This window comes from Spinacia oleracea, chromosome 3 (genome assembly GCF_020520425.1).
Source record: "Spinacia oleracea cultivar Varoflay chromosome 3, BTI_SOV_V1, whole genome shotgun sequence".
Taxonomy (NCBI): Eukaryota; Viridiplantae; Streptophyta; class Magnoliopsida; order Caryophyllales; family Amaranthaceae; genus Spinacia; species Spinacia oleracea.
Window position 1 is genome coordinate 113,943,832 of NC_079489.1, and position 16,836 is coordinate 113,960,667.

A 16,836-nucleotide genomic window follows, 5' to 3' on the forward strand; every position below is an offset into this window, starting at 1 on the left:
GCCATTTCCTGAGAGAACTGTTGATCCAACCGACTCATATTCTCAATGAGTCCAATCATTTTGAGAACATGTGGACTTACGGGCTCGCCTTTCTTAAGCTTGGTCTCAAGAATTTGCCTATGGGTCTTGAACCTTTCGACTCGAGCCAGATCTTGGAACATGTTCTTTAACTCGCTGATGATCGTGAAAGCATCTGAGTTGATGAACGTTTTCTGCACATCTGCACCCATGGTAGCAAGCATTAGACATTTCACATCCTTGTTGGCATCAATCCAACGATTGAGGGTTGCCTGAGTGACCCCTTCGCCTGCGGCTTCGGGCATCGCCTCTTCCAGGACATACTCCTTTCCTTCCTGCATAAGAACTGATGTGGGCTTGAATATCTCCACCATAAGGCCCAAAGAATCTACAATGACCAATACAGGCCAGCTGGGCCCAAGCCTAGGAACTAGGCCCAAACCTTGGTACCTAAACGAAATAAGAGCACAACCTTATTTTGGAAAGCCCACCTTCTCTGAGAAGCCAGGCCCAATTTGTAAAAAGGCTCATCATTATTGGCCAAATGACACGTGTCCTAAATCCCCAAGGGGCACGCATCCCACAACTAGGGTTGAGGGATCAATTCCCAAGAAACCCTAGCCCTATAAATAGCTCAGATCCCAAGGTAAGAGCAATCAATTCATTCCCACCAACCTAAAACTATCTTTGCTCTGCCTTCTCTCTACAAGTTACTTATCTCTCTAGCTTATACTTACTTAAGCATCGGAGGGAATATTCCTACGGGAATATTCTTGTTTTGCAGGTTGCCGGAAGTTCGTGCCAGGTCATACTTGATACCTCCGAGGAACGCGTGCCACGTCAGCACCGTAAAAAGATCCCACAATATTTGGCGCCGTCTGTGGGGAGGTACATTGTCATGGCTGAACTTCAATCTGAGTGCGGAAAATCCGAGGAAAAAACGGGACTCCCAGTCAGGGGAGGGGTGTCTAAAGATGGGTCCGACACTCATTGTGACGTGGCAGCTAGCCGGCCTGCTGCCGCAAGTTCTGTGCAGCATTTGTTGAATGGCGCTCACGAAGTCAACCCTAAGCACGATAATGGCAGGATGGTAGAGTCTTTGTCAGAAGATCCCGACTCACCTATGAAAGGACGCACCCTGGAGAAATAGAGTCGGCATGTAAAAGAGGAACGTCCAGGAAGATGGACGAGACGAACTTCACAGAAGAATAATGAGGCCCAGGGCCATCACTCTCTAAAGACTCCTAGAAGACAGCATGAGAGCGTCGTCCTGAGAAAGAATGGCCGCGGCACTGAGGAGAAAAGAAGGCGAAGGAGGTCGTCCTCTAGGGGCTCCTTTACGTTCAACACGGCTCTTGAAAACATCCTCCTTGCTGAGGGACCGAGTCTGGGAATTGAACCGTCCCCCCGACGACTGACCACCTCCAGCCAACAGGCCCCTTTCTGTGCTTTCTGATGTGGGTAAAAATACCCTCGCTTACGTGGCCCAATTGCCGCAAGACACGTGGCACTCCCTGGCCGGCTGGCCGCCTATTTGGCTGCCACTTAGGAGTCACCATGTGCTCATGAGTGACTGGCCTAATTATGCCAACCACTTTAAGGCCCATGGCCCATAGGGAGTCTTATGATGGTGACACATGTCACCATCTTACACACCAACCAATCATATGAGCTCACCTTAGGGTTTCCCCCAAAAGGGGGGGACTATAAATATTCCCATTTCCCAAGAAATGGACACACAATTCTAGATAGAGAAACATTCTACTACTTACTTTAATGCTTTCTGTTTATTAATTACATCTTCCATAAAACCCGTGTCTTACTTAAGCATTGGAGGGAATATTCCTTCAGGAATATTCTTGTTTTGTAGGTACGCCGCCGACGTGGACTGGACTCGACACTACGTGCAACCTGATACCTCCTCATCATCATATAAAGGAAAAACTCCCACAACATTTGGCGCCGTCTGTGGGGAGGTAAGGTAACATGGTAGACGTCCAGCACTTCGGAGACGTTCCCATCAGTCGAAACGAAAATGACGAAACTGCAATCAATGGTGATCGTCCTCCTCGAGGGAAGGACGACATAAGCCACCAGTCTGTAGGGCAGGACGGTCGTCCTGAACCTCCTCCTGAGTCGCAACCCGAGCAGGTTCAAGTGGAAGATGAGACGGGTCAACCTTTGTTTCCTCAAGGCGGCCACTTGAGGGCTGATGCCGACACAGTTATGGAAGAGAACCCAGACTTGCCGGTGTCTGCTGGGAAGCTTAAAGATATCCTAGCTGGATTCAAAGCACAGATGGACACCCTACAAGATGAGAACAAGATTATCCTGAAGGAAATAATGCCCTTGGTCCAAGTATGCATTCAATGTTAAGTCTAATAAATGCGGTTCAGTATTAATTAACAAGTTAATAATTCAGTGAGATCAAGTGAGCTGAATGCCTAGCTAGAGACTGCTTCAGTTCAAGTGGAATTAATGATATTAATCCACAGCTTACTCTTGACTGAACCCGTAGGGTCACACAAATAGTACGTAAACGGATCAAGTATTTAATGGCATTAAATACTCTATCTATGGATATTCGGAATCGACGGATCTTGGTTTTAGTGGGAGCTGAGATCGTCACAAGCAAGTGAGTACTCCGGAAACGATGATATTGCCGGAAACGGAAATATGGATCGTATCGGAAATATAAATATTATCCAAGTCATAGATGTTGCCGGAAACGGAAACATGGTACGTATCGGAAAATATTATTGGAAATGGAAATATTGCCGGAATCGGAAATATTGCCGAAAACGGAAATATTGTCAGAATCGAAAATATTATCGGAATCGGAAAATAGTTCCGGAAACGGAAATATTAAATATTTGTTCGAAACGGAAATTAATTCCGGAATCGGAAATATTAAATATTGTTCGTATCGGAAATGAATTTCGGAACCGGGAATTTAATCGGAAGCGTATCGTACGAATAAGCATCGGACGAGGCTTGCCGGACGAAGGCCCAACACGAAGCCAGTCCATCACCCAGCAAGCAAGACGCGCGCCAACGCCCAGCCCAAGGCAGCGCCAGGCCCACCGCAAGGCAGGCCCAGCGCGCCAAGGTGAGGCTGCACAGCGTGGGCTGCGTGGGCCGAGCGCACGCGTGCGGGCGCCCTCGTGGCTCCGTGCGTGTGTGTGTGTTTGTGTCCATGCACAATTCCTAAATCTATTAGGATTTGGTGTATGATTAAATTCCTATTCCTAAAAGGATTATTTAATTAATTAGAGTCCTTGTAGGATTCTAAGTTTAATTAAATCGTATCCTACTAGGATTCCAATTCCCTTTCCAAACCTCTATAAATAAGGGCCTAGGGTCATAATTTATGTACATGGGATTGAAGTATTCTAAGGGTAAGTTTTGAAAGAAAAATAAGCCAAACACTTGCAAACACTTAACCGAATTTCCTAGTAACCTTAAGGGCGATTCTAGTTGGTCTAACTTGAGGCGGATCCGGACGTACTGTGGACTATCTACGGAGGGACGACATTTGGAGTCCTAAAGACTTGTTCTTGTTCGGTTCGGGCGCAGCTAGGGAGGGCACACTACAAAGTGTATGCTCCTAAATTATGCTAAATGATTATGTGTAAATAATATGTTTCCTGGCATTAAGGTTTTTCCGCATGATTTATGTTTTGTCATATGTATCATAACCTATCAGTGGTATCACGAGCCTCTTATTATTTTCATAATCTAAATTGCATAAACATGGTTAAATATTACAAATTTACAAGAATTAAAAGGGGTGATTAATTTTCGTAATTGTTAATTAATTGCAAATTGCGTTTATTTAATTATATGTACGTAGTTTTTCCGCAGTTTCTTCGTTACTCATCCAAATCGAGTGATTTTTGTGTCAATTCCGCATGTAAAAGGCATTCTAAAATTTTGATAAAAAGAATATTTTTCAGCCGAACCCAGAATTCTCAAATTCGAAGCCTAACTATGACTTTTTGGAGGTTTTAGTTTTTCGAACGCAAAAGTTTGTAAATTTAAGATGTTAAATTAAATATTTGCGATTCTTGTTGATAAATCTTGAATTTTTGATTGATCTACTGTATATGTTTAACAAGTTTGAATGCCTAGCCTTGTTAATTATGCAATCTAATTTGTAATTATAATTAATTTGTTGAAACTTCGAATAATTTAGAATTGATTTGATTTTCATAATTAATTAATAATTTAATTAGATACTTATGATTAAAAACTACCATAAAAATTGTTAATTTGTGTTAAATTTTAAATTTTTATGACCTAGACTTGAATCCATGTTAATCGGAAATTAATTAATTAATAAATTTTCGATTTTTCGCCCTAAAATTATGAAATTAATATGATTTATTAATTTGTCATTAATTTTGAAAATAATTTTTTTTTATTTTTATGCGATTCGCTCATATAACTTGCACGCACAAAGCAATGGACCCTACGTGTTACTCTTAAGGGGTGTTGTATAGTGCGGGCATGCGACGACGAGCAAGGGAGCTCGTCGCCCATGCGGTACGAATGCAGCGAGCAAGGCCATGGTGCACGAACAAGGCAGCAGCCCTGCCTTGTGTCGTGTGCTATGTGCGATGGGCGAGTGGGCAAGGGCGAGAGCAAGGCAGCGAGCAGTCGCGTGCAACGCGCACTGCCTCGCGCAGCGATCGAAGCCTCGCGCGCAGCGATCGAAGCCTCGCGCGCAGCGAGCGCTGGCTCGCGTGCGACGAGCGCTACGACTGCATCGAAGCCTCGCGCGCAGCGAGCGCTGGCGCGCGCCCAGCGATGATGAGCAGGGAGCGTGCTTCGATGATGCCTTGCGATGGTGAGCAGCAGCAGATGCGACGCAGCACATAGGCTGCGCGCACATGGCCAGCAATGGCTACGTGCGTGTGGCCTATGGATGTACGTTGCGTGGTGATGTTGCGTATCTTATGTTACGATTAGATCGTTTTAAAATTTTAATTTGAAATTTTCAGTTTATGTATTTTAATTAATTTTAAAATTAATAATTTAAATTGTTTTCTTGGATTTTAATTTTGAATATTATAATTATAATAAATTTCATTTATTCTAATTATTTTACTAAAATTAAAATCATGAATTAATTTAAATACGACTGAAAATAAATTAAATATGTGGATTCAATTATAAATTTATATGAGCTTTAAATTTTAATTAAATTTGTATGTTTCCGGTTAGACTAGAAATACATTTTTATGTTTAAAATTAGTAAAGCATATGAATTTATTGGTTTAAGTGGGAGCCCTTTTAGTCATAAACTCTTGATTAGGTCTACAAATCCTTAAGGTTAAAACAACTTGATTAGAATTAATGGACTGAATAATTTGTAGATTATTGGTGCCCTTGATTAATTGCTGCAAATATTTATGTGATGCATAACGTGTTTTACTAACCAGCTATGTGGGCCATTCATGATAATGAATGGGTGAATGGTATATATTGTATATGTACTGTTTTGCAGGCTATGAAGTGACTAGTATGGCCCAAATAGGATAAAAAATATGGTATGCGTACCATTAATTTGAATGTAATTGGTCTAAAGTACCAAAGTTGTTTTTCAATTCAAATATCGTCTGCGTACCATCAAATAGTTGTAATTAGTTTTAATTATAACTTATCCTATTTGAAGAAAATGGTGCCTCCCACGGAGATTTTCAAGACGGACTTTGAAGTTGAAGCTTCAAGATGAAGTCGGGCCATACTAGATCACATTTATCTTATGCATGCTTTAAGTTATTTATTGCTTTAAATATGTCTTAATTATGCATGAGATCAAAGCTTGATTATGTTGCATGATTAAGGATTTTAGTTCACTTAAAATCTAACCAACATAGTAAGAGCCTTAAGTTCCAAACTTAAAAATTGAGTTAAAAGGTGCCATGCCAAAATAACACTTACTTGGATATCCTTTACATCGATCTTAGTAATAGTTTTCCGCCATAGCGAAGTGTTACTTGTCGATACTAAAGGGGTAAGGTACACAAATAATTGTGAGTACATGTTAGTTTTGGTGAAACTCAACGATATAAGTAAGGAGTCCTTTTATGTCGTGGCAAAATCGATAGGTTTACCTAATAAGTTCTTAGACGTACCTATCAACCAAGAATAGTTTCTAGACTATTAGCAAAAGGTTTTTGCTTACCTAAAATGTTTTAGGATTGAGTCGACAAACTGTTCTTAATTCTTCAATGGTTTTAGGATCTTGGAATCATTTTATTCACACCTGCCGGAACACATAATTTGAATAAAATGCTTAATGAACATTGAATTATGCATGTATGCTAGAATTTAAGTTTATTAAGAGAAAATGTGAATGGTTATTTATTTGTTTATTCTTTTCAATTGTAGTTTTACTATGGCAAACAACAATCAAAACATCATCATGGGTTCTGAGCTTATGGTCAAGCTGAACCTATCGAATTTTCTTGAATGGGAAGCTAAGCTAGTTGAAATAATCAGACTCAATGGACTTGAGTATGTACTATTACATCCCATTCCAAGCTACTATGCCAGAGACATGACCCCTGAAAGATTTTCCGTATGGGATGCGGATCTCAAAAAGGTTATGAGTCTCATGCTAAACAATATCCCTAATGAATGGGCTAGAAGGTTTGTAGCTTATGAACCTTTTACGCTCATCAAGAATCTGAGGGATATCTGTCGTGGAAGCACGGAGGACAGGGACCTGAACGTCCATGAGTTGATTGAATCAATGTCTGGTCTAAAGGTTAGTTCTCCCAACAGGTGTTATAGGATGGAAGTCCAAGAAACACATGTTCAGCTCCTTCGCACTAAACAGAGGGTAGGCGTCCCACTGAGGTTCCATGTGGATCTTATGCGTTCATACTTTGATTGCCTAAGTCTACTAGGAACACCAATAAGCGAAAGGATGGCAGTCTCTATCTTGCTCAATTCACTACACGATGGGTTTGGTCGCTTCAAGCAACTATACCTAAGTGAACCAAGTGAAGAAACAGTTGCAGAATTTGTTCACCTTGTCAGAAAGGCTGAGATAATATTGGACTGTGAAGCCAAAGATTTACTCAAGGCTAGAGGGAGACCGTTCAAGAAAAGTGGAAAGTCCAAGGGCAATGCTAAATCAAAGCAGGACAAGTCCACATCAAGCTGTCTTTATTGTAATGGAATAGGCCATTACAAAAGAGAATGTTCAAAGCTAAAGGAAGATCAGAAGAACGGAACAGTCGTTCCATCTTCAGGTATTTTCGTTATAGACTGTATACTTGCTAATTCAACTTCTTGGGTATTAGATACAGGTTGTGGCTCACACTTATGTTCCAATTTACAGGGACTAAGAAGAAGTAGAAAGTTAAGCAAGGGTGAAGTCGACCTACGAGTGGGAAACGGAGCACGGATTGCTGCATTAGCTGTAGGAACTTATTATTTGTCGTTGCCCTCTGGGCTAGTTTTGGAACTGGAAGAGTGTTTCCATGTTCCAAGCCTTACTAAAAATATCATTTCAGTTTCTTGCTTAGATGCTAAGGGATTTTCCTTTTTAATAAAAGACAATAGTTGTTCGTTTTATTTTAAAGAGATGTTTTATGGATCTGCTAGATTAGTCAATGGACTTTATTTATTAGATCACGACAAACAAGTTTATAACATAAATACCAAAAAGGCCAAAAAGGATGATTCAGATCTCACCTATCTGTGGCATTGTCGATTAGGCCATATTAACTTGAAACGCTTAGAAAGACTTCAAAATGAAGGAATTCTAGAACCATTTGACTTAGAGGATTATGGTAAGTGCGAATCATGTTTACTTGGCAAAATGACAAAGCAACCTTTCTCTAAAGTTGGAGAAAGAGCAACTGGACTATTGGGTTTAATCCATACAGATGTATGTGGACCAATGAGTACAAATGCTAGGGGTGGTTTCAGCTACTTTATCACTTTCACTAATGACTTCAGTAGATATGGTTATGTCTACCTAATGAAGGATAAGTCTGAATCCTTTGACAAATTCAAGGAATTTCAGAGTGAAGTAGAGAATCAATTAGGCAAGAAGATTAAGGCACTGCGGTCTGATAGAGGCGGTGAATATCTGAGCTATGAATTTGATGACCATCTGAAAGAATATGGAATTCTATCAGAATTGACTCCTCCTGGAACACCACAATGGAACGGTGTGTCAGAACGGAGGAACAGAACCTTGCTAGAGATGGTTAGGTAAATGATGGGTCAGGCCGAACTTCCATTAGAATTTTGGGGACATGCACTAAATACAGACGCACTCACTATAAATAGAGCTCTGTCTAAAGCTGTCGAAAAGACTCCATATGAGTTATGGTTTGGAAAGCCTCCAAAAGTGTCTTTTCTTAAGATTTGGGGATGTGAAGTATACGTCAAACGATTAATTTCAGACAAACTTCATCCGAAATCTGACAAATGTATCCTTGTGGGCTACCCAAAGGAAACAAAGGGGTATTACTTCTACAATACATCTAAGAACAAGGTGTTTGTTGCTCGAGATGGTGTCTTTTTGGAGAAGAATCACATTTCCAAAATGACAAGTGGGAGAAAAGTAGACCTCGAAGAAATTCGAGTCGAACAACAAACTCTAGAGAATGCTCAAGATGACATTCAGGATGAAACTCAGAGATCTTTAGAAGAATCTGGTGAGAATCATGGTCAACCTAGAGATGTAACCCCGCATAGATCGCAAAGATATAGATGTCAACCGGAAAGGTACTTAGGTATTTTGACGAACGAGAGCTATGACGTTCTATTACTTGAAAGTGATGAACCTGCGACTTACAAACAAGCTATGACGAGCCCTAGCTCCAAGCAATGGCAAGAAGCCATGCAATCTGAATTAGACTCCATGTCAGAAAACCAAGTATGGGGATTTGGTCGATTTGCCAGATGGCTACCAAGCCATTGGAAGCAAATGGGTTTTCAAACTGAAAAAGGACAAGGATGGGAAACTTGAAGTTTTCAAACCTAGATTGGTTGCAAAAGGTTACAGGCAAGTCCACGGTGTGGATTACGATGAAACCTTTTCACCAGTTGCAATGCTAAAGTCTATTCGGATAATGTTAGAAATCGCTGCATATTACGATTACGAAATATGGCAGATGGATGTCAAGACCTCTTTCTTAAACGGCGTTTTAACAGAAACGGTGTTTATGACACAGCCTGAAGGTTTTGAGGATCCAAAGAATGCTAAAAAGGTATGCAAGCTAAAGAAATCAATCTACGGATTGAAGCAGGCATCCAGGAGCTGGAATATACGTTTTGATGAAGCAGTCAGTGACTTTGGTTTCATCAAGAACGCAGACGAATCTTGTGTATACAAGAAGGTCAGTGGGAGCAAAATTGCTTTCCTAGTATTATATGTCGACGACATATTACTTATCGGAAATGACATTCCTATGTTGAACTCTGTCAAGATTTTGCTTGGGAAATGTTTTTCGATGAAGGATCTAGGAGAAGCACAGTACATATTGGGCATCAAGATTTACAGAGATAGATCTAAAAATATGACTGGACTTAGTCAAAGCACTTATATCAATAAGGTGCTTGATAGGTTCAAGATGGCAGACTTCAAGCGAGGCTACCTACCCATGTCTCATGGAATAACTCTAAGCAAGGCTCAGTGCCCAAAAACACTTGATGAGCGTAGACGAATGAATGGGATTCCATATGCGTCATTGATTGGTTCAATAATGTATGCTATTATATGTACACGCCCGGATGTTGCGTACGCACTCAGTGCTACGAGCAGATACCAGTCAGACCCAGGAGAGGCACATTGGACTGCTGCCAAGAATATTCTGAAGTACCTGAAAAGGCACAAAGATGACCTCCTGGTCTATGGTGGAGATGATGAATTAATTGTTAAAGGCTATACGGACGCAAGTTTCCAAACCGACAAAGATGATTTTAGATCACAGTCTGGGTTTGTCTTCTGCCTCAACGGAGGTGCAGTAAGCTGGAAAAGTGCTAAGCAAAGCACCATTGCGGATTCTACAACTGAAGCGGAGTACATTGCTGCACATGAAGCAGCAAAGGAAGCTATATGGCTAAGGAAGTTCATAGGTGAACTTGGTGTAGTCCCCTCCATTAAAGGACCAATAGCCATGTATTGCGATAATAACGGAGCAATTGCACAGGCAAAGGAGCCTAGACACCACCAAAGAGTCAAGCATGTACTTCGTAGATTTCACCTTCTACGAGAGTTCGTTTAAAGAAAAGAAGTCGAGATAAGCAAGATTGGAACTGATGACAACATATCAGATCCATTGACTAAACCTCTGCCGCAGGCGAAGCACAACTCGCACACTGCAGCTATGGGAATCAAGCATATTGGAGAATGGCTTTGATGTCCTTATTTAATGTTTTAAAGTTTTAGAGTTTAAATCTTTGTAAAACATTATTGGTTAATCATTCACAATAAATGAATAGAATTCATTTTTCCATTTAATTTGTGGTTTATTAAATGATGAGTCCCTTCAATTTGACGATATATTCAAGATAGACTGCCAGGACCAGTCCTGTGACTAAGAAATGTCTATCAAGTGAACTTGAATGTCAAAGGTTGGGAATGGTCCCTGGTCGGAGTTTTCTATAAAATTGGACGCATAGAAAACGTTAGACGACTAGAATGCAAGATGACTAGTAGTTCTGTTTCTTGAACTATGTAGACATGCCAATGTCATAATCATTTGCATAGATACTTACTTTGGGAAGACTAGTATCGGAAAGACCTATGAAACTTTATTGTAAGAGATGAAAATCTGTCATAAGTAAATTTCATCAAAATTATTAGACACTAATCCTCAATACCTGAGTGATTTGAGATTACTTGTTTGAGAACTGGTTACTTTGACGTTGACCAACCGTCGCACCGTAAAAGGAGGCTATAAAGGCAACGCTTAGGTAATCACCTATCAAACGAAGTCTAATCTCAAGATCGCAAGATTGGATTGTCCTCCCATAAATCGGGATGAGATGCTTAAAAGTTGTACAAGGCCACTCGGAGAGCTAGAAATTGTGAAATGCATGGCCGTGCTCGGATGAATCATAGGCTATGATTATCTGTTTATTTGATCAGTTGAACTCTGAAACCGAGAAACACCTCTGGACATAATAAGGATGACAACTCTTACCTTATGTTCAAGAGCAAGCATCGAGCGACAAAGGAATTAGGAAATGCACACTTGTCCTTAAGGACAAGTGGGAGACTGAAGGAAATAATGCCCTTGGTCCAAGTATGCATTCAATGTTAAGTCTAATAAATGCGGTTCAGTATTAATTAACAAGTTAATAATTCAGTGAGATCAAGTGAGCTGAATGCCTAGCTAGAGGCTGCTTCAGTTCAAGTGGAATCAATGATATTAATCCACAGCTTACTCTTGACTGAACCCGTAGGGTCACACAAATAGTACGTAAACGGATCAAGTATTTAATGGCATTAAATACTCTATCTATGGATATTCGGAATCGACGGATCTTGGTTTCAGTGGGAGCTGAGATCGTCACAAGCAAGTGAGTACTCCGGAAACGATGATATTGCCGGAAACGGAAATATGGATCGTATCGGAAATATAAATATTATCCAAGTCGTAGATGTTGCCGGAAACGGAAACATGGTACGTATCGGAATATATTATTGGAAATGGAAATATTGCCGGAATCGGAAATATTGCCGAAAACGGAAATATTGTCAGAATCGGAAATATTATCGGAATCGGAAAATAGTTCCGGAAACGGAAATATTAAATATTTGTTCGAAACGGAAATTAATTCCGGAATCGGAAATATTAAATATTGTTCGTATCGGAAATGAATTCCGGAACCGGGAATTTAATCGGAAGCGTATTGTACGAATAAGCATCGGACGAGGCCTGCCGGACGAAGGCCCAGCACGAAGCCAGGCCATCGCCCAGCAAGCAAGACGTGCGCCAACGCCCAGCCCAAGGCAGCGCCAGGCCCACCGCAAGGCAGGCCCAGCGCGCCAAGGCGAGGCTGCACAGCGTGGGCTGCGTGGGCCGAGCGCACGCGTGCGGGCGCCCTCGTGGCTCCGTGCGTGTGTGTTTGTGTCCATGCACAATTCCTAAATCTATTAGGATTTGGTGTATGATTAAATTCCTATTCCTAAAAGGATTATTTAATTAATTAGAGTCCTTGTAGGATTCTAAGTTTAATTAAATCGTATCCTACTAGGATTCCAATTCCCTTTCCAAACCTCTATAAATAAGGGCCTAGGGTCATAATTTATGTACATGGGATTGAAGTATTCTAAGGGTAAGTTTTGAAAGAAAAATAAGCCAATCACTTAACCGAATTTCCTAGTAACCTTAAGGGCGATTCTAGTTGGTCTAACTTGAGGCGGATCCGGACGTACTGTGGACTATCTACGGAGGGACGACATTTGGAGTCCTAAAGACTTGTTCTTGTTCGGTTCGGGCGCAGCTAGGGAGGGCACGCTACAAAGTGTATGCTCCTAAATTATGCTAAATGATTATGTGTAAATAATATGTTTCCTGGCATTAAGGTTTTTCCGCATGATTTATGTTTTGTCATATGTATCATAACCTATCATATCCGTTCTCAGTCTCAGGGGACGGGAATTCCATTCTTTAATGGACTCACTCGGTCTAATGTCTGGCGGCAAGACCAAGCACGAAATGACGATCATGACAGACGCTTTGACAGACCAAGAACTTCCTTCCAGCCCATAGCTCCGCGTCGAATCCTGCCAACTTCTCGGCCTGAACCTGGACCTTCCCGAAGAGTACCGATCATTCAGCTAGATAGGCCCCAAGAAACTGAGCTGTCAGATACAAGTTCCACTCCTGTCATGCAAGATTCACCCCTCGCTGCCCTTTCGCGCTGTCTCACCAGGACTCATGTCAGCCGCCCGGACAGCGAGCGGCGTAGAACATCCCATAATAGAAGGCAGGATCCAATATGCCATATTCAACAAGGGGTAGCCGGCATTATTCTCGATTACACTACCCCATTCTGTGCTTATATCATGAATGCTCCCAAGGAGCCTAAAGTAAAACCACCTGCTATTGATGCCTATGATGGCACGTCTGATCCTGATGTACACCTCTTGGCCTATCGGCATCATATGTATGTCCAGGGGACTACTGATGCAACATGGTGCAAATACTTCCCGTCCACTCTGAAAGGAGTTGCCTCCAAATGGTTCGAGAAGTTGCCTGCGGGAATGATCAACACATATGCCGAATTGGAGATGTTATTTTCAGCAAGATTTATGGCTTATAAAGAAGAGAAAAAGACGAGCATGCATTTGGGTCGAATACAGCAAGGAAAAGACGAATCTTTGCGAAGCTATGTTCGATGTTTCAATTTGGAATCAGGACAGATTCGAGACCTGCCTGACGGGGTGGCGTTTGATAATTTCTTTAGGGGACTTAAGAAGGGGTCCTTTAAGTTCGATCTGGTGAAGAAGAGCGTGAGAACAATGGCTGATGCTTTGGACGAGGCCGAATCCTTTATTAATGCCACTGAAATCTGTTCGGTCCCCAAGGAGTCCAAGGGAGCAGAGATTGCAGACCACTCCCAGCGGAAGGACAAATCGGAGAAAAAGTCCAACCGTCCGAATGGGACGTGGGGCATTGAAAAGAAAGGATATCAAGCAAACGCCTCCCAAGGACAGAAGAGGGGACGCCTCTACGACAAAGAGAGGTTTGAATATAACACTGACTTATACATAATATTGCTGGACGTTAGTGATAGATATGAGATTGATCGTCCGTTCCCAATGAAGTCGCCGGTGGAAACGCGGGACAGCTCTCTCTACTGTAAATTCCACTGTGATGTGGGACATGAAACTAAAGATTGCAAGAGTTTGCGTAGGGCCCTTGATGGGTTAGCCGCCAAGGGATTCTTGAAGTCGTATCTCAGCTCGAGCGCAGGAGGAAGTGGTAAAAAGTTCTACAAGAAAAGCAAGTCACCGTCATACCGACGTGATGAGAATGACACTGATCCAGAGATTGTAGCCGTCATCTCAGGAGGTTTAGCCGCTAGGGGACCAACAATGATAGGTTAAAAAGACTATGCAAGCCGGTTGGGACAGGTCATGTTGTCTGGAAAAGCCCCAATTGACCATTTCCCTAAAGTGGAGATTTGTGAATCTGACAGGGGCAAGATCGCCACTCCACATGACGACCCCTTGGTCATTGAATTGAAGGTGGAAAACCTCAAGGTAAGGCGTATTTTAGTAGATACGGGGAGTTCGTCAGACATCATCAGCACAGCTTGTCTAAGTCGTCTTGAGCATGATCCAAAGACAATTGAAAAAATACATTATCCTATCATTGGATTCGGAGGCGGCATAATCCACCCCCAGGGGATAATCACTCTGCCCCTACGAGTTGGAGGTCGGCATCAAAGCAAGAACTTGAACGTCCGCTTTCTAATTGTAAAGGACCTCACTGCTTACAATATCATACTGGGTCGTCCAACTTTGAATCAGGCCAAGGCAGTGGTCGTCACTCATCTTATGCTCATGAAGTATGTCTGTGATAAAGGTCAGGTCGGCACAATTCATGGTGATCAACAGCTAGCAAGAGATTGCTACCTCACTACGCTAAGTCCCGAGGCTTGGGGGAAAACTGACGAAGACAGAGCAAGTTCAAAAAGAAAACTAGATGAGATGGAGGAGAAAGTCAAGAAGGAGACCTTTACCATTGCCACGGCTCACATGGGAACTAGGCGGCCTGAGCCGGTTGGTGGACATTATGAAATCATCCTTGATGAAGCACGTCCAGATAGGACGGTGCCAGTAGGGGTCTCTCCTGACGACCAGCTTGGGGCACATTTAGTCACTCTCCCGAGGGAATTCCAGGACATTTTTGCTTTTGCTGTGGAGGAGATGCCGGGCATTGATCCAAGCATAGCTGTACACAAGCTCAATGTAGATGAGTCCTTAAAACCTGTTCGTCAGAAGAAGAGAAATCATGGGGAAGCAAGAAACAAAGATGCAGCTGAAGAAGTGCAGAAGTTGTTGGAGGCTGGGTTCATTCGGCCAAGTCAATATCCAGATTGGGTGGCAAATGTAGTGTTGGTGCCGAAGCCCAACAAATCCTGGAGAATGTGTGTGGACTATACAGATCTAAACAAGGCTTGCCCAAAAGACAGCTTCCCTCTACCCAAGATAGACCGGTTGGTAGATTCAACAGATGGCCATGCTTTGATGTCTTTCATGGACGCATACTCGGGCTTTCACCAAAGTCCTTTGTGGCCAGACGATCAGGAAAAGACGTCATTTGTTACTGAGCAAGGCCTATACTGTTACAAAGTGATGCCGTTCGGTTTAAAGAATGCGCCAGCCACATTTCTACGTCTAGTCAACACTGTCTTCTCTTATCAGTTAGGACGAAACATCGAAGCTTACATTGATGATATGATAGTAAAAAGCAAGCAACGCGAAGAACACTTGGCTGACTTAAGAGAAACTTTTGAGACGCTCCGAAAATATCAGATGAGGTTGAATCCAAAGAAGTGTATTTTTGGGGTAACGGTTGGGAAGTTCTTGGGATTCCTTATTGATGAAAGAGGAATCGAGGCCAATCCTAATAAAGTACAGGCAGTAATAGATATGACGTCGCCAAAATCAGTCAAGGAAGTCCAACGCCTGACGGGATGTCTAGCGGCCCTGGGGCGGTTCTTATCAAGGGCAGGTGACAAGTGTCATTACTTCTTCGGCACAATCAAGAAAAAGAGCAAATTTGAATGGACTGAGGCGGCAGAAACTGCCTTCGTCCGATTAAAGGAACACCTCCACACCTTACCTCGGCTTGTCAGTCCTCTTCAGGGGGAAACTTTGTATGTGTATTTGGCCATTTCTGAGTGGTCCTTGAGTGCTGTCTTGCTAACTGAAAGGGAGGGAGTGCAACTCCCCGTCTATTTTGTGAGCCATGTCCTGCAAAACGCTGAATTAAGATATTCTCCAATTGAGAAGTTTGCACTTGCGCTGTTTATGGCCAGCAAGAAGTTGCGCCCTTATTTTTTGGCACACAAACTAGTGGTATACACAGACCAGCCTTTGAAACAACCTCTTACTAAGCTAGACGCTGCTAGACGAATGCTGAAATGGGCAATTGAGCTGAATGCATTTGATATCTCATATGAGCCTCGAAAAGCTATCAAGGGACAAGCATTTGCTGATTTCATTGCAGAAATGACGAGGCCGACTTTTGAAAAGAATGCAGCGACTCGCTGGACAGTCTATGTAGATGGCTCGTCAACCCAGAACGGGTGTGGAGCCGGCATAATATGTCAGTCTCCTGAAGGAGACAAGTATGAGTATGCCATGAGATTCAATTTCCAAACATCCAACAACGAGGCAGAATACGAAGCTTTATTAGCCGGCATAAAAATGTGCAAAGCTGCTGGAGCTCAAGAGATACTTGCCTTCTCTGACTCTCAGCTCATTGTGAGTCAAGTAAATGGGGACTATGAGGCAAGGGACCCTAACATGATCAAATATATGCAAGCCGTGCATCAAGAAATAGAACATCTAAAGAGCTTTGAAGCTAAGCAGATTCCCAGAACGGAGAACAATCAGGCCGATGCCCTGTCAAAACTAGCTAGCTCGGCTTCCTGTGATACACCGCGTCACGTGTTTTGGGAAGTATTAATTAACAAGTTAATAATTCAGTGAGATCAAGTGAGCTGTATGCCTAGCTAGAGGTCGCTTCATTTCTAGTGGAATTAATAATATTAATCCACGGCTTACTCTTGACTGAACCCGTAGGGTCACACAAATAGTAC